General features: G+C 40.3%; 1 protein-coding gene and 1 long non-coding RNA gene across 3 annotated transcripts in view; one reads left to right on the top strand and one right to left on the bottom strand.

Moving 5' to 3' along the window:
* The window catches only part of LOC125322016, a 66,406-nt gene extending 61,670 nt beyond the window's left edge, over positions 1–4,736 (bottom strand). The window contains exon 1 of the long non-coding RNA XR_007201803.1: positions 4,633–4,736. This is a non-coding gene — a long non-coding RNA (uncharacterized LOC125322016). The remainder of the gene's footprint in view (positions 1–4,632) is intronic.
* Positions 1–18,900, top strand: part of HTR1F (5-hydroxytryptamine receptor 1F) — a 105,364-nt gene that overhangs the window by 54,695 nt on the left and 31,769 nt on the right. The window lies entirely within an intron of this gene.

The raw sequence follows: 18,900 nt of genomic DNA, 5'->3' as shown, positions 1-18,900 counted from the left end.
TGACTATCACACCACCCACAAACTTCCCAGAAGAAAATTGCCAAATATCCTTTATTCTCAGTCAAAGCTTAAACACTTAGTACCTGCAAACTAAGTTTAGAATTCAACTGACCAAAGACAGACATCTTGAACCAATCACTCCAAGTTTCTCTTTACAATAATAGAGAAACAGACACTCATGAGGTGCAAGGCATCTGGTGTAAATAGATCAGCACAATCACACCCCAGTATTTGCTTCACTCCTTACCCATAAAGGGTGCCTAAAGTGTCAAAGAGTACCTGTCTAGCACAGATTGCTTTTAGCTTAGGCAGACACATAAAAGGAGGTGAGAGGAATTCTACAAAAAAAAGCTGAAAAACTTAGAAAATGACGAAGCTTCATTTCCCTTTATATAAGCAGGTGCATGAAACTTTCTCAATTAGCAGGAGTTGGTGACTTCAGGAAGAACAGTAGTTTACCAGAAACACAGAGAAGAAAAAGGGGGGAAAAAGCTTTAATTCACAGGGTAGATTGAAATATGCAAGTACCTTTTGCAATGTCCCCAGTGCAGGGGAACAGGTAGCGTGGTCTGTTCAAGAAACACTGGCAATCTTTAGTGAGCAGCAAATTCCATAGGCTCTTCTGTGTGACAGCTGTTGTGTGTTTTAAGAGTCCTTGCTGCAGAGTTTTTGACAAGGTCTGTGCTGTTGTGAGCCTTGTCTCCCATGACAGCTAAGGGCTATAATCCATAAAAATCAAAGCTTGCATGTAAATGTTGTCCTGAAAGAGTGTGTTGGGTTTTATCTGAGCCTGTCGTTAGAAACTTTTCCCCTGGGGTCTTTCAGGTCCTTGGAAAGAAAAATCAGTATTTCTGTAGAGAAAAATACAAGGCAGCCAATTGAAAATATTGCTTATTCTAAATACAGGATTTCTTGATGTGCCTCTAACCCAGAGCAGCTTCCAAAGATTAATCGGCTAACAAAGAGTTGTTTGACAAAGCAGGATCCTCTGGAATCAGCAGCTGACATGCTGGAGGTGATGGGGCACCTAAGAGACAGATGATAGCCTGGAAATGGAATGGAAATACAATGCATTGTGGTTTTCCTATGAGTAAACAAAACTTAGCACTGGCATTCTTTGCAGAAATCATTTCTCAAAAATCTATAAAGCCTGTACTAAGCCTGTACACACTGCAAGATTTTATTTGTCTGTTACTCAGATTTAATTGAGTTTCCACAAAGATGTCAAGGCCATGTGTCTCACCAGCAAGGTCATCCCATGTCAGATGTCAAGGTCATAAAAGACAGCTAGAATTTCTCAGCCAAGAAAAATATTCACAGACATTTTACATTGGCAAGACAACTTTTCTCTCTCTGCCTCTGAAAAACACAGCTGCTGGAAAATAACGTATATTTCCTGGAAATATTTCTTTCTTCTTTTCCTACACTGTAAAGAAAATAACCTAAGGCAGCCAGAAATTTCAACCAGCTGGTTAAGGTTAGCTTAGAAAGTAGAGAACAGCAGAGAAACAGGGCTTTGGAGTGGAAATTTTGAGATAGTGTCCATCAGATCTCTGCCTAGCCCAGCACCAAGCTGGAAATTTAGACTTAATCCTGTGCTCATTCAGAGAGCTGTTATTTACTTGGCCAGACAAACAAAGGTCCAGTTCTCTCAGGTCTGTTTCGAGAAGAGTATTTCCTTTCCTTTGGAACAGGATTTGGTTTTAAATTATAAATAAGTACACTGCTAAGCTGAACAAAAACATACATCATGCCTTTAGCTGTATCTGAAAGAGCAGATAGCAGGATAACAAAAAAAAAACAAACAAACAAACAACCAACAGAAGATTGCTTTCTTAAATATGATTAAAATTAAGGCAAATTCCATAGGTAGGCAGTTTAGGCAGTTTACATTTTGTTATTGCAGCTTACAAAAAGTCAATCCTAAAACACAAAAATTCTGTCTTTAACCAGGAGGAGACATTAAAACTATATTTGAACTTCATATCTTCAGGTATCTTGGTCATCACCTCCATAAAATGATTTCTAAAGTTTAGTCATTAGCAGTCATTGCACTGATCAATTATGTAAAAGAAGGAAGCAGCTGAGAAACCTGCTGTGGATTCAGGCTGCTATTTAAAACAACAGAAATGGACTATTCGGCAACACAGCTGACTGCCAGATGCTGAGCTGCTGCTCAGAGAGATGGATTTTGAACTGACCCATAACAAGAAAAGGCAAAAATTGACAGTTTAGCTGTTCCTGCTCACCAGCACAAAGATATTGCTGATTTTGGTCTTTTTTCTTTCCTATCCCTTTCATTCCTTTAAGACACATAGACATAAGCCCCAACCTTCAACACTTGCAATTTATGTTTCAAAGAGATAAAACAGTTCCATGACTTGGTAGCTGCAGACATATGCCATAAATAGGCTCAGATTAGCTTAATTAATTGATGCACTGAGAAAGCTGCGAATGTATCTGAGGTACAAAAATGGGGATATGAAGGTCTGTATAGAATTACCCTGGAGTGGTTATTTGCTCATAACTGTGCTACTGTAAGAGTGCCTTGAAACCCATCTTGTACTGAACAAAAATACAATAATAAGTGGTCCATTTGCTAGAGTGCTTTCAGTATGAATAGGCAAAGTGAAGTCTTGGGGAAAAGTAGTTTTGAAAACGCTTGTGGTCTTTCTTAGCCAGACAAATTGTAACAATTTAACTAAAGCCCTCTGGAAGCTGAAGTTATGCCAGGCAATTGAAGCCTACATAGGTAGGGATTTATTAGTTTTTATCTGCTGCCCTTCAAATGCACCTTCAGTTGTGATCTTGCAGCCCTAAGAATGTTTCCACAGGCAGCCGTTTTATTCTATACATAACACACGTATGTTCCTGTAGCCAGCTGTCCCTAGGGATTGACTCAAAGCAGGTTAACCAGGATGGCTCACAACTCTTCAAAAACAACCTCACTTTGGTCTAAAAAAAGCAGGTGGGCCAGCAGAGCCCTCTCTGGGACTGCAAGCTGTGGTTGCAGCTTTTAATAACTTTTCCATCAAGAATGGCAGCTTTGTGCCTTCACCAGCTTCTGTCCTTATTGGAAAGCAGAGAGGGGGAAGAAAAACCACAACCGAACAAACCAAACTTTGCATGGATCTGAAGGAACCCTGTTGCCTCCACATTTTTTCTGCAAGAGGAGAGCAAGGTAAAGTGAGAGTTTGTGTTTGGGGGTCTGGGGCCTTTGCTGCTGCTGCCAGTTCTGCGTGGCTGGACTATGGTCACTCGTGTTGCAAACAGAGGGTGCAGCACAGCAGAAGCACAGAGGATACTCATGCCTGTTTCAAACACATCAGCCTTCTAATCTGAAGAATATTGAAAGAACATTTCTTGCTGTCTTATATACTCCAGTGGCAGAAGGAGGTAGTGGCAAAATTTAACAGGTTATCCTACAGAAAGTCATAATTTTGTGGAACCCAGGGAAGTGTCTGTGTTCCTGAGCTTATCCTAGGATCTAGCTAGGAAAAAATAAGGCATATAGAGGAAAACCTAAGCAAGTCGAACTAACTTGAAGCTTTTTGTACTTTGAAGTGCTGGGCTAACTTGCCAAATCTTTTATCTCCCTCCCATTTCCTCATGAGACTCACACACCAAAAGACTTGCGTTTAGTGACAGCTTTTATAGCTCAGTGTGCTACAAGCGCTGGTACAGCACAGCCCTCATTTATTCTCAGCTGAAGAAAGGCAGAGCTTACAGCAGCAGCAAGTGAAACAAACCATTGTGCCGATGGAGGGAAGTCACTGAGCCCTCTGGCTCATCAGGGCCCAGAATCCATCACTAAATAGGAAGCTGCTGCTTTGTCACAGTTCTGCAATTACAATCACAGGTGACACTTTTGAGTCCCCAACAGCCACTTTGCTTTTCATTTCCCCCATTAAGACAAGTCTGCTGAGTTCAGTTTTACACCATCCCAAGCCACACCATTTGTTTGTTTCAAGAACTAATCAATGAGGAAAAAGAAAACTTTTCAGCCTGGTTCTCCAGGGCTAGGGGAATTCTTTCAGTCAATGAACCATCCAGCAAAAGCTTTCCAGCTTGCATGCAAGAATCCCGCAGCACTAAATAGAACATTGTCCCTGTTGAGTTCTTTATAATTCACTGCTATAAACCAATAAGATCATCCGTGTCACTACACAGGCATTTTTCACTAAGGCCCAAAAAACATGCACTTTGTGATACCTCCTAAATACAGCCACACTGGAATAGTCCTGCTCAAAATAGCTTAGGAGTTCCTGGGATGGAGATTATGTTAAATAACAGTAGTGGATCCTCATCCATGAGAATGCTGTGATCTGTTTTCAATCTGTTTTTATTGTTGGCTGTTTCAGCATCCTGTGGCAATCAGTGATGCAGTTTTAATAATTGCATAGTCAGGATCTCATGAATTTGGTAGTAGGGCGTGTGTGTTGCTATTAAAAACGTGCTTGCAGGTACCTTCCTTGTTTCCACTGAAAGTTCTCTGTAATTTATCTTGCATAGCTAAAAGACAAATTTGCAACTTTGGGCCTCAGCAGCTGAATATGCATTATAGTGAGCTGAAAAAATACAGGAGAGGCTTTTGCTTGCACATTTCATCTCTCAACAGTTCTAAATTCTTACCTTTAAATAATCATTTTGCTAGTGGAAATTAAAATTCATAAACTTTCTCCAAGTTTAGGATTCTCCTCCCCAGTGATGAGCATCTGGGAACAGCCAATATAGTTACAGCCCTGAAAATTATACGTAAAACACATATTTAAAATTTTGAACAACTCTGTCACAACTGTATAAATTTTATTTAAGGTAATTTGAACTTTGAAAACTCTTGCTTGAACTGCCCTCACAAAAGCATTTTAACACTGAAAAAAAACCCAATGTATTTGGTTATACTTTAGAAGTGAGAAAAAGGAGCTTTCTTAAGAATGCTTTTAGAAAATTTAGGACCAGAACAGAAGACTAGCACTTACATGAATTCATTATCTGCTTCAAAACAATTTATTCAGAAGCAATGGAACAGAAACAAATTAAAATCTCCCTTTAGATTTTACTCAGGAAATATATTCTTTTATAGGTCTTTGACTCCAACCTTCTGACAGCTAAAATTAACTTTGCATTACTGAAACAGATAATGCACTGTCCTTATTCTATTCAGAGATAATACAGTAAATACTGATTAGGTTTAACACATGAGGTTTAGAGTAAAAACATTCCTTAATTTATATTAGTTTGTATTTGGGAATGATGTCTAGCTGCCCATCAGGCTTCACTATTTCCGAACTTGATTTAAAGTCATCATGTCAGCTTTAATATTTTTTGGTTGTGGGGTTTTTTTAGTGCTTCTGTGTATATGCATTTATAAAAATATTGCTATAAGTCACCAGAATTTAATAATAAACATTCTCTTTATCTCCTGCTGCCTGCCAGACAGCTTGCTTGTACAGAAAAAAAAAAAAAACCATGCTATTTCAGATTAAATCTGTCGTGTATTTTCAGGGAATGTAATAATCTTCATACAGTAGCAGAAAAATGATGACTTTATAGTGCCATAAAATGTGTCCTTTTCCCAGGATTTTCAAGACTGCAATATGTAGGTTAATACAATCAAATCCCAGCTACATAATGTGGCTCACAGTGATGAGGATGATGTAAAACCACCATGTGCATTATAGGTAAGGTGGACGGTTTGGTGGCTTTTTTAAGCAATCCTGTCCCTTTTCACTTTTGGGAAGACAACTTGGTCAGTGCACAAATTTTTAAGCCCCTGCCATGTCCCACAGTCCACTTGCTCAACACCCCTGACCACCCCGTTTATTCCAAAGGCTCTGATATATTTCTTAATTCAATCTTGACAGTGAAATTGTAGCTCATGAAAACAATCCACAGTGGTTTGTGAGCCAGTGCCTGTGCATATTAAACCAGCACTTGACCAGATTGGGTTTTTTACAGTTCAGTCAGGTATGCCTTGAGAGCATTATCAGGGATAAGTGGTGGGTATTTGAATAATAAGCACTCTATGTCTGCCTCTGGGATGAAACACAAAGCTCCTCAGGCAGTCTGCAGGGCTGTAAAGCTCAGTCAGAATGTTTGGTATTTTGTTCTGCTGCAAGCAGCCACAGTTTACTTAGACACCAAGCTATTTTTCTGATCCTTTTTCCCTGGCAGCAGTGGTGCCTCATCAGCCCATGTAGCCAGAGGTGTTATTATTCCCATTCTCTTTAACTCCCCTCTCTGACCTATATTCACTCATCTGTTTGTTAGTCTTTCACTTATAAATAGACTTTAAATGTTACTGTGTGAATTCAAACTTATGTTAATAGGTAACACCACCCACTCCTACTAAATAGAAATACTATTTTTCACCATCTTACAAGCTTAGATCCATAATTAAGATAAATTTCAAGCACACTTTAAACATCTCAGTCCCAATGCATGCACATTTCAGAAGTGCTCTTATCAGTAACTTGGTGATAATTATTTTCTTCTTGCAGTTACAGAGGTGAATTTTATTCCTGAAAAACAGAGTTGCTTTTCAAAGGGCAAAGTTAATCTCCCCATCTATTTGAAATCCTACTTTTCATTTAAAGCAGTGACAGTTTTGACCTTGCTTGCTCTGTGGTAACTCCTTTACAAAACCAAATGCACCAGTCAAGCCAATGTTCAGCAGCATGTAAGAAGCCAAAGGGTTTGGAGGTGTAGTACCTCAGTTAAAAATAGTCACTAGAGGCCAAAGTGCAAATTAACATGAAAGCTACTTAAGGGAAACCAGGACTTCCCATTCCAGTTTAAGATATTCCTATATACAGAGGCATATGCCATTTTCTACACAGGAGACACATGTACATGTAGCATTTAGTCTTCATTCAGAAAAGGAAAACATTAAAATTGTAGAACAGGCACCTGAAGCCACATAGAAACTGTCTCTGTGCAGCACACCAGCAAAAAGAAGCCCAGCCACCTAACCAGGTGGTGTAGATGGTATGAGGCTGCTCAGACCTGGCACCCCCTGGAGCAAACATAATTTAACAATAACTAATTTTTTGGAAAGAAATTCATGGAAAATTGCTGCATGGCCAGGATGTTCCTGAAATGTCAGGAGAAAATGAGGTAGACCAGAGAACTTCCAGGAAGAAGTGCTGCCGGCACTGCATTTGTACACTTATCCATAGGCATTGGGACAATTTTCTGCCCTTTAGTTCTTATCATCCCTTCATTTGCAAGAGCCAAGAACAGAGGTAAAGACTGTCAGTATGAGTGTGCTCAGAGGACAGCAGCTGGAATGAGACAATTCTCTAGGAAGGCACGATTCGTCACAGCAACTCATTTTACTCAGTTTCATGGTCAGCAAAGGAAGCCAACCCCAAGTTTGAGCCCCAGACCAATCTCCAGTGTGCTTCCAGAGCCAGACACAGCACCTGCTGGGCCAGTCCATTTGCCAGTTTTATATAGTGGGAAATGCTGCAGCCATGACCCACAGCTGAAGCAATATTTGATTTGAGCCTATAATCACCTCTCAGAGATGCTCCCTCAGGTTGGCAGCCCTTGTGGCACCAAAACATAGTTATTGTATATAATTCTTATCACATGGTTGGGGTTTTTTCATGTAAAAGCTAAAAAGATGAAAACCCATGTCCTAACCTGATGGAGTAATATTTTCACACCATAAACCCTTGAATTACATGGCTGTGATATGGCATGTCAGAATTTGAAGATACAAAGGATGTTCTTGGAGGGAGACAGATGTGGTGCTGCCCTGTGTGATTACTCCTGCTTTGCAGCAGGCTCAGGCATAAAACCTCTAGGCTTTGGTGTTCAGGTTTGTCATGCTAGAAATTGGCTTGTTCTCTAAAAGAGAAAAATTTAGCCCATGAACAGTGTGGATAATAAAACAGGAGGCAAAAAGGCAACACAGTCAGAGTGCAAGGGCAGCATCTCCTCAGGAAAATGAGGGAAAGAGGGAAGAGAGCTTGAGTGAAACCTGACAGCAGAGGATTCATGAGGCATAACAGTTCACAATATCCCACAGCCTTTTCTAGCTCTCCTAGAGGAGAAATGGAGGTTGCTTTTACACACTGGGATCAAAATTTAGGAAAGAAACAAGAGTAGGTCTGGAGGAAGTCCTCTCCCCTGCATCTCATAGCTAATGGTAGCAAAGTCAAGCAGCCATTCATCAGGCCTGTGGGTAAGACAGCATTAAATAGGAAAATTGTATATCTCAGATTAATTCCTATAATTTTAAAATATTATCCTGCTAGTTAAATAAAAATAAAATGTATTCTTTCTGAATCAATTTTTTTTTTCAGATTTTTCCAGGATTCTAAATAAGATAACAGTAAAGGTCATAAAATGATATGTATTAATATTTATACATATAAACGATAGCAAGACTTTTAAGAAACACATTTTACATAGAGTGCAGCCAAAATTTAAACCATAAGTTTCCTTAAATAAGTGTAACAGTAAGAGATGGTATTCAAGGAGTTTAGACAAATTATCAGACTGATATTTCTAGATGCAAAGTCATTAAAAATATCTTGAGAATGATCTCCAGATGAAAAGTGACACACTGAAGGATGACTTAATTTATTCTCTGACATTGAGTAAAGTAGGTTTCTCTTGCCCAGAAATATAAAATAAATAACTGCAAACACCCAGAGTGAAAATTCTAAAGGAAAAAATGATCAGATTGTAAAAACACAAAGGTTACATAAGCAACATTTTTAGACATATTTGGGAAGGTATTACTTTTACCCCACAGCGAGTTAGAAGTGCTCATGGTGTTTTTAAGTGGTGTTCATCACCATAGATTTTTTTCCAAAATCCAGTGAAGGCCTCTGCCCCAACCCCCACGGGCAGTGGCCTTAGGTGTTAGCAGTGCACAGCCCTTTGTTTTTGCTCTACACCTTCCGGATATCAGCTTTTCACATCATCTTATCACTTCTGTAATTCAGAGATGGGCTCTCAAGTCAAGAACCAGAGATCACACAGAGGGACAAGACCCTCACTTAAATGACCTCAGAGAGTTCATAACTGATACTAGAACAGAGAGAGGACTAAAACTCATTTTAAGATCCAGAGGCAAGTGTCTAATCCTGAGGTCTTTATTTTCCTTTCCCTTTCTTTACCAATTCATCCTAAGGCACAAAATCAGCATGACAACTCTCTTTTGGTTTGGTTTTTTGCAAAGCTACAGGAAGTCAAAAATCACAGAGTGGAAAATATGTGGATAGATTTAGGCATCGGCACCTGAATGAATTTCATGATGATTACTTTCCTCTCTAAGGTATGAAGCAGTAATTCTGTTTCCCTTTTCACTCTTCTTTAGCAGACCTGGAGATCCAATAATGTCATACAACATATTGCAATGTGACAACAGAGTGCTGATATGTCCTATACAGGCATTTGTCATTTTAAGTGTGGGATGGTTTTTCAGTATATTCAACAACACTTAAAAATATTTGCCTAAATTAGAATTTTTTACCTTCTGCCGTGCAAATCTAGATTCTTTTCATCCATACAGGGACAGTCAAGCTAAAAGGAGCTGTTATCAACACTAACAGATATATTCTGCAGGAAATAGAAATCCCTATGCAAATGAACAGGATGCAGAAGGAAGATACTATATTCTGTTGCATGTACAATAATAGGGATGCCAGTTTGACCAGATGTTTATAATTAACTAAAGAACAGCCAGACTACTACAAATATTGTAGTGCTCCCTGTTCTATTCAGAAACATGCACATTCAGAAGTAGAATACTCTGTTCATCCATTCCTTTTGAACACAAGAATTAACTAGTGCTACAGGAAACAGAACTGAAGGGATACCCCCCCCCAAAAAAAGGTTTATAGACTCATGTTAAAGTTTATCTTATGTTTGGAAGGGAGTAGTCTGTAACCCAGATAATGCTGTTATTTTCATGTATTGCTCCCAGGGCTTCTAACAATGCTTGGGACACATTTTGAAGAAATAACTAATCTAGAATATTATGCATGCATCACTTTTCCCTGCTCAAAGCATCTGGAATAACTGCAGTACTTCTACATATTTCCAGGTTCGTTGTTACTAGTGACTTCATAGCTTAGACGTGACAATGGCTGGCAGAGAGAGGGAATGATTCCAAAAGTAATTTTGGAAGTGAAGAAATTGAAGGTTCTATTGTATGTTTGATAATGATGGCCATTAAGTCAGAATTTAGTAAAATTAATTATATTTTAATTTAGTAGAATCATCTACTAAACAAAGTGCTTCCTTAACTTTTTGCACAGTTTACCCTTTGGTTTTTTCCTCAATGCATTACCTTTAATCCCTGGTGTAGAACCAGCCTAATTGTTTATATTTAACTTATTTGAAACTTGCCATGACTTGTAGAACTGAAAAAAGGTACTATTTAAAGACACTAGGCACTGAACCTGACTTTTAAAACTATATACTCATTTTTTTCCCTAGAAGTTTCATTTGTTGGGTTTTTTTCATTTTTAACCCTTCCTGAAGGTGTCAATATCTCCTGAGCTGCAAGTCCTTTTCTAGAACAACGGTTCAAGAACAGACAATTGTAAAATGTGTTCTTGATTGTGGCACAGCCCTGACAACTCAGCCCTAAACCCAGAACATCTCTGGGCAAACTGGAGGAACAGCCCATTTAAAAAGAGAGAGCCATTCATTGTCCAGAGTGAATTTCAAAGCACTACATTGAGTTAGGAATAATCACCTGTGTAAAGCAGGGCTGTGAGGGACTCTGCAGAGAAGGATTTAAGGGATCACAAGCTGGACATGAGTCAACAATGCCGTGCTATTGGAGAGGAGAAAAAAAAACCTAAAATATTATAGTGTAATGCATAAAACATCACCCCAGACCACTTTGTTCATTTTTGACTGCTTTAGCAGGGTCAGGGACATACTAAAAAGCACCCAGAAAGGAACAAGGAAAAAATTCAAATAACTAGAAAATGTGGACTAAGAAGAAATATCAAAGAGATCAAGTTCTTTAGTCTAAACAAGGGAAGCACTGTTGGAAGCCTGAAGGCTGGTGCAGTGAGGGAGGAACAGAAGCAGTCTCCATGCCCACCCAGAGCGCAGCGTGCCCGGCAACAAGGAGGGTTTGGCTCCAAATTCTCACTGTGCTGGGACATGGTGCCTAGGAATTGCTTCTTTCTATTGCTGGAGTGCCTTTAGCAAGGGAAACGTAAATATTTGTCAGATGTGACAGTAACACTGACTGGTGTGGTGAAATACTCAAGATTACTGCTCAAAACCAGTTTTCTATCAGATTATATTTCTGCCTCACATATACTATTTTCACAATGTGAGCTTTGCCTTCACAGAAGCTTAAAGTTGCGACACATAACTGGGTGTTTGGCTAGTGTAAATAAAAGGCTTTAAGAGGTAATAACTCCTTGAATTTTATTTTTGTCAACAGCACAAAGACTCTTGCCAAACACCAAAACCCAAACTTGCAGTCCTTGGAAGTCTATCTTTGCTCTTTTCTGGCAAACAACAAATACTCAGAGTTTCACATAAGCTTCTATTTAAAAAATAATCGTCAAGCATACTTACACCCTTATTTGTGTTACCTACTTCATGTCTCCTTTTTGATCCCCTAACACTTCACACTCAACTCATTGTCTGGGGACAAAACATCCTCTGCAGTTTACCAAAGCTGAGGTACCTACTTGTCAGAAGAACGCTCCTGCAGGAAGCAGGGAATGCTTTACACTCAGGGCTGGTTATTGGGTTTCAGAGAACATAATTCCACACTTGGGAGGCAGTAACTTCTTAATTACAGTCCTCTGGGGAGTGGGAGGAATCAAAGCATGTCTGAAAGGGACTTGACACAAGTAGCCAGAGCGGCCTAATCCCATCAGAGGAGAAAGCACTTGATCTGTGCTCCAGAAAGCGCCCAGCCTTCTTCAGGCACTCTGTAATTAAGTACTTAAAATTGCTCCCCTCAGTGCACTTCTCTGCTGCTGCTCTTCTATCAGCTTCATCACTGAAATCACCAGCCTGGTTAACCAGCCCTGATTTCTGCTTCCTGCCCTGTGCACGCTCCAGTTTCAGTGGCTGGGGGTGGGATGGTGGCTAAGGCACCGGGCTGGGGGTCAGCTCTCAGCTCCTGCACGGCCCATATCACACACACTCTGGGTTTTGGGTGTCTATCATGAGGCACGTCAGCTGAATGCCCACGGAAATTCCGAATGCATGAAATTATCCTTGCAATGATCACTTTTTTTAGAGTTAGGGACTTTTAAATGCCTGGACGTTGGAAAGAACTCATGATTAAGAACAGTGTTGAAGCACATGTTAGTTTCATTTATTTCAAAGTATCATCTGAGTTTAAAAAGAACTAAAACACATTGCTGCATCAGGACATGTGACTGACTAAAAAAAGGGAATATCCACACCACTTCTAAAGTGTGTCAGTTAGAAAGGAATGCAATTATTCATTCTTCAAGCAGCAGCCAACCTGCAGCTCATGGCAGTTAGGAACAGGCACTTTCTCCAGGCATACTTTTCCATGATTGTCCATGCATCCATTTCATGCACTTTCCTGCTTACTGCCTAGCCCTAGTGCCAAACAAAATAAGCATCTTGGTGTTGAAAGAGAAGACACTGATAAAACCAAGGGTGGCTTCCCTTACAAAGCAGTGTGAAGCAGGCACTTGTTTTAGCTGAGGAGCAGAGTGCTGCCCAGCCCTCCAACCACCACCAATCCAGAGATCACTTTGTGAACCACTGTTTCAGGTCATTTTCCCTACAAAGGCCTCATTTCACAGTGGGAAATAATGTAAGAAACTTTCAGGGTTATTATCTGTAAGTTCACTTTCTGGGAATACAGCAAACCACCAAATCTATGAAAACTAGGTACCATTAACACTGCCAGAGATGTCCTCTGATGTGGGTAAACTCATCCACAGCTAAAACAGCATGGAAGGCAAAGAAATTGCAAGCACGTAACATCTCTTTATATAAAATGGGTCATTTTTAATGCTACGACCAAGAAAAGAAAAAAATGAATGAAATAATCTTTTTTTTTTTTTTTAATTATAACCTGCAGAAAACTAAACATTTTCAGACATTTTTACCAGTCTTGAACTTTGGCACTAGAAAGACACACTCCACAGGGCCGGTGCCTCATTAATACAGCCCCAGCACTGCAATCCATGAAGGAAGAAATGGGGGAGGAGGACTGTGCTAATTTAGCTCTGAGTTCCACAGAAGAGAATGTCACACTCACTCCCCCTCAGCAGTGGGCTTTTCATATGGCTGCATCCAGGATGGCTGGTGGCTGAAAAGAGAAATTGCTGCTGCTGAGAGAGAGCAAGTCAGTTACTCATCAGCCCAGTGCCTTTTTGCTGCTGTCCTTAACAATAGTACACCTCTTGCCCTGTTAAAATACTGTCCCTATTACCTACTCCAGGTCTGGGTTGAGATAGAACAGAATGATTGAACATGTTGATTTCATGTTGTAAGTTTTTGTTCAAGAGGTCTACCAAAGTGAAAGATCTTTGTAGTTTCTCAAGAACAGGTTTTGCTTAACAGCCCTTTATCCTTTAGTGAACAAAGGGAGTCAAATATGTGTTCTGCTGTGAAGCTTGTAGGCAATACCAGCCAGATATATATTACCTGTACTTACCCTGTGCTGCTTTCTCTACTGCAAGATACAGGCTAAGATTACTCCTTTTCTATTTTCCCATCAGATAAAACAGAATGGTTGTTTTCACCTTGGGGTCTGCAAACCTTTTTGTGAAGAACTTCTAAGAGATCCACTCAAAACAATTAGGCAAAAAAACAAACCCACCACACTACTAGTGCATGACATCTGTTATCACATGGGGACCTGCATTTCTACTGAAAGATTTTTAGTAGTCTACAAATTGACTGGAGAAAAAAGAAGTTTAAAACCACTGCAGAAGATAAATACACCAAAAAAATATCTGCATGGTCAATAGCAGAGAACAGATAATCCTTGCGAGAGACTATGAAAATGAAAATTAAAATAAAAGAATATGCACAGAAGTATATCCATTGGGATCTTATTGTCTAAAAATAAAGTGTCTAAAATAAAGTGTCTAAAATAAAATAAAAAGGAGGTCTGATAAAAGTACAAGAAAAATTGGGGAGTATCAGATGTTAACAGGAAGATTAACAAGGAAACCACGCCATGGGCTAACTGGCCACGAGTTGCTCTATTTACAAATAATGGAACCTTAACAGAAGGGAATAGGCAGGAAGGCAAGCCAACATTTTATACCAGTTATTTATATCAGTTATTAATGCACTGACAGTCTGAACATTAAGTTAAGGTTCCATAATGAGGCTAACAGTCTGTGGAGATGGTTCAGTCATAAGACTGTTCTCAGCTTAATGGGTGCCATAACCATTAAAGATGAAACACTATTTGGAAGGCAGAACAGATACAAAGCAGAAGAACATCACAGCAAACAAAAAAAGACTCTTGTTCCATTCAGGCTTGGCACTGCACAGAAGGATGAAAAGAAAACACAATACTAGTTTTCTCCATATCTCCCACTGTTCTCACTTCTGAAAACTAAACCTGAAGACACTGAAAAGCCAACCATAGCTTAGGGAATAAGTCTTCCATGGTTCCCTCTCTAGTTAATGGATAGAGAAATTTCCCCTGAAAGAATAAATCAGAGCAGAAACTTGCCTGCAATTTTTTGTATCCTCTAGGATAATAGATTAGAAGTTTCTGACGTGACAAAAGACAGAGCTTCAACACAAAGGGACCTGGCCATAAATTTGAGGACTGAGCAAACAACATCATGGCGTTCAACACAGCCAAGTGCAAAGCTGTGCACTCAGGGAAGAAAAACCCCAGGCCCCTGCAAGGGCAGGAAACCAAATGGGCTGATATTAGCCCTGCCAAAAAGGTCCTGGGGTTTCCCTGGGTGCCAGATTAATATAAACCAACACTGCACTTGTGTCACAAGTAAGGCAAATGACCTCATTAAAAAAAGCATGTCCAGCAGGTCTGGAGGTTATCATCCCACTCCAGACAGCACTGATCAGGCCACGCTTGCAGTACTTCAGCCACTTCTGGGAAGAAGGGTGAGATCAAGGTGGATGTGGAGAAAATGGAGACGGTCCAGTTGCTGAGATGGTCAGGGCTCAGGGCACATGGCCTGTGAGGAGAGGGTGAAGAACAGGGATTGTTCCATCCTCAAAGAAGGGGTGATCCATCAGACTAAAGAAGGAATGATCTAGTACAACTATTTGTAAGGAGGTTAAAGGCCATGAAGCCAAACTGGTTTTGAGAGTGGCATGCAAAATAACGAAGGATGACAACATTCACAAACATTGCCTTGATAGGTTCAGGCTGGACACTAGGAAAAACTTCCTCACTGGCAGGACAAGGCAGTGCTGTTATCCACAGAGCTTGTAATGTCTCTGTTTTTGGGGATTTTCAAAACTAAATACAAAGCCATGGCTGACCTGTTCTCCAATGGCAGCAAGCCTCCAGCTACAAAGAGGAGGCTGGATGGTGGATGAGGCAACTTCCAGCTGCCCTGTCCAGCCAAGACCTCTGTAGGATCTGTAGGATCAGCCTCATACCTCGCAACAGGAAAAAGAAAGCCTTTGAAAATAACGTGGCACAGAATACAGGTATTCATCAGCTACAATAGGAGTCTCTACGTAATAACCAAGTGAATGGTGGCAGTAAATTTCGAGTGGTTATTGCAGGGGAACAAACTAAGCATGGGGGATGGTTAGCAAAATAGACCTAGACATCATATGACTGGTAACTGTAGGTCTCAAGTCTTTGGCAGTATTTTTTTTAATCATTTTCAATGGTAGAATATGAAATTTAAATGAGATTGGATTTTAACCAGCTCTGCATGTCCACTATAGGAGGTGGAAACTGCATATTTAGTAGTAAACTAATCTGAATACATGCCCAGAATTCAAAATAAAAGAGGGGGTGCTTGAGGTTTTTTGAAAATATTTTAAAGTTTATTTAGCAGAGTCCTCACAGTCCTCTCCCATATTTGTGGTGGGTTTTTTGTACTTCTGCATTGCTTGAATAACACCAGATCCAGAAATGTTGCAAAACAGTAAGAGAAGGTATTTCCAGCTATTGGACTTAGCTTAAAGCATGAACTACAATATTGGACACCCCAAAGAGAGCTTGTTCCTCAGAAAGTTTTGGAAGTTCAAGTGACTTACCCAGTATTTGTTGTGTAAACACCCAAAATTGCCAAGGCTTATCAGAACAGAACTGCTTTGTGACTAACACAACCCTGACCATCCATTTCATATCGAGAGATTGACTGAAGCACAGTGCAAACAACAGACTAAATAATACATGTCCCTCTTCTTGCTTCTGTGTCGCTCTTGGGACTACTGTGGTGTGAAGGTTTTATCATAAAGACTGCAATAGCTTCAGAGACAAAGGAAGGAATGAGCTATAAAGGCCATTCCATACAAACTCTGCTAAAGCTCATTGTTAGCATCCCCAAAACGATCAGCTTTCATTTCTGAAATTCAGACCCCCCTTCTCCCCCCAAGAGTACATTCTCCTAGGGTGAATCTCCGTAGTAGTGCTCCTGTTTTTAAGCACTGCAGGGTAGAGTAGCATTTCTGAATAACCTCTCAGGAGATCACAGCAGGATAACTGCTGCCCTGTGTTTCTGATCTGTACAGCTGTACAGGGTAAATGAAGTGGCAATTGGTGGCTTGCTTGGATGTGCCAGTATGGGCAGTAATATGGGGATAAAATTGCTCTGTGCTGACCAAATTAGAAATGAGTAGCTGAACGTACTTGAATTTATGCCAGTAGTCTTAGTAAGGTAGGGCAGAAACTGAGCAGTGACTTATGAGATCTGTCAACATCACCCAAGAGCTTGTTTTATAAATAATAGTTGATTGGCAGCATCTCAAAGAGTAAAAGACAGAAAGATTAATCCCCAGTTAAAGGACTTAGCAGCGTTGCTCCTTGTGGAAGAAAGGATCAATTACAAGCGACGAGGTGCCTGTGCAACACGCTGCCGGGAAGCTCGTGGTTGTGCACGCTTTGGAGAGGAAAGGGCTCTGGGGTGAGAAAGGCAACTCACACATTTCTACTGGGACAGGCTGGGAGAGGGAAGTGAGGGGGCTGCTCAGCCAGAGGCACCGCACTGCATGGGAAGCAGCAGCACACAAACCAACCCAGAAGGGCTTTCTGAGCCAACGTCAGAGTTTCTCACACCGTGAGTGCAGACAAGTGCTACAAACAGTGAGCAAACATCCACGAAGTACATACACTGGCGTTCTGGCTGACTCACTTTAACATATAGAACATGCACCTTCCTAAATAACTTCATGAGGCTCATCCAGAGCTGTAGCAAAATCCTGATCTTTTATGGGGAGACCACTGTTGGGAGAAAGACCCAAAAGGCCTGCAAAGAGAAGTTTCTCGTGACTATGAAGTACGCACTTCAAAAGAAAGAAATCGGATTTCTCCATCTGTTTTTACCTAGCACACAGGAAACACATTTTTAGGTAATGCACTGAATGATCAGGAAAAATACCCTGACTATTCTTCCAAGCCCTACAGCTGTCAGAGACAAAAATACTAATTTTGCCTTCACTAAATAAATCAGCACCTTAAATAATTCAATCAATTAACAAGACAAGCCTATAGCTAAAGATAGCACCATGAACAATGGGTAGTAAAAATTGGGAGAATTCTCTTTTCTTCCCTCTGAAGGTCTCTGCTGTAAATGTCAGGTGGGAGGCATTATTGTGTTACATGCAAATAGCTTTCCTCACTTAGGAAACGTGCCGATACAGATAATCAAATTCTAGCTATGACCAACCCACTTCAACATAGAGGCAAAGCCTCCCACAACAGGACCCCTCCAGCTATAAATTTTTATACCCTGTGATGAACAGCAATGCTTTATATCCAGAGATCCCACACTTGATCTATCAGCATAACTACTGGTGTTATTTCTGAAAGGCCTAACTGGCCTTTATGAAATTACACAGCTGTATTTCTGCTTATCAGTGATTAACTACCAAGAGCATTGCAAAGACCTAGGTCTTAATGAAGTTCTACAGTCTACCCACTGATTTGCTGAGCACACAGGATCCCCAAGCAGCAGATAGGTGTTGTTTGATGATAATTTTGCAGAAGCTCAGCAATAGTTTAGCAAAGCATGCACAGCATGAGACCAATGCAGGATAGATAAACCATGGATCTATCAGGCCATCTATTGCCCAAGAACCCAAACTAATAATCATAAAATCACAGAAAGTTCCATTTTCTTTTTGTCATACCCTAAGGCAGATTTCAGCATTCGCCTCATCCTGCTCACGACAAAACTCAGGTCAGCTCTCTTTTCCCTTCTTGTGCCTTCTCTACCTGAGAAATGAGGATGAGTATAGACAATCTGGGCTCCAGGTCTTGCATTAGATAGAAGATTAAGCCCTACCTGGTGCTAGAAACATTTTGCATGCTGGAAGACTTGTATCTGCCAGCCTCTCACGATCTCTTTCCTACCAGAACTAGAAGAAAGAGTTGTTATGACACCAAAGGAGAAAGGAGACAATTTGCTAAGTTATATGCCTGCTTATCATTTCAGTTTAGTTTCCTTTCACGCTTTGTCACAACTTGGTCATTACTCTCTACAATTTTCTAGAATTGCCATAAAAAAGTCAAAAGTTGCTGCTTTAAAAGAATATTTCAAGGTTGAAGCAATGTTCTAGAGTGAGACACTGCACCCTATAGTTCTTCTTTAGATGCCTGCAATCACCACTGACTCAATTTATGGAGATGGTAACCTGGGGAGAAGAGCCATCAGCTGCAGTGGTCAAACGACCTTTTACTCAGGGAGCTGCACTTGAAAGAAAAAAGGTACAGAAGGGCTGCACATCTACTGTCCTTTTCCT

The sequence above is a fragment of the Corvus hawaiiensis genome, chromosome 2 (assembly GCF_020740725.1).
Source record: "Corvus hawaiiensis isolate bCorHaw1 chromosome 2, bCorHaw1.pri.cur, whole genome shotgun sequence".
In the NCBI taxonomy this organism is placed as follows: Eukaryota; Metazoa; Chordata; class Aves; order Passeriformes; family Corvidae; genus Corvus; species Corvus hawaiiensis.
Note: the sequence above shows the minus strand (reverse complement) of the source record. Positions and strands in the feature narration are given on the sequence as shown.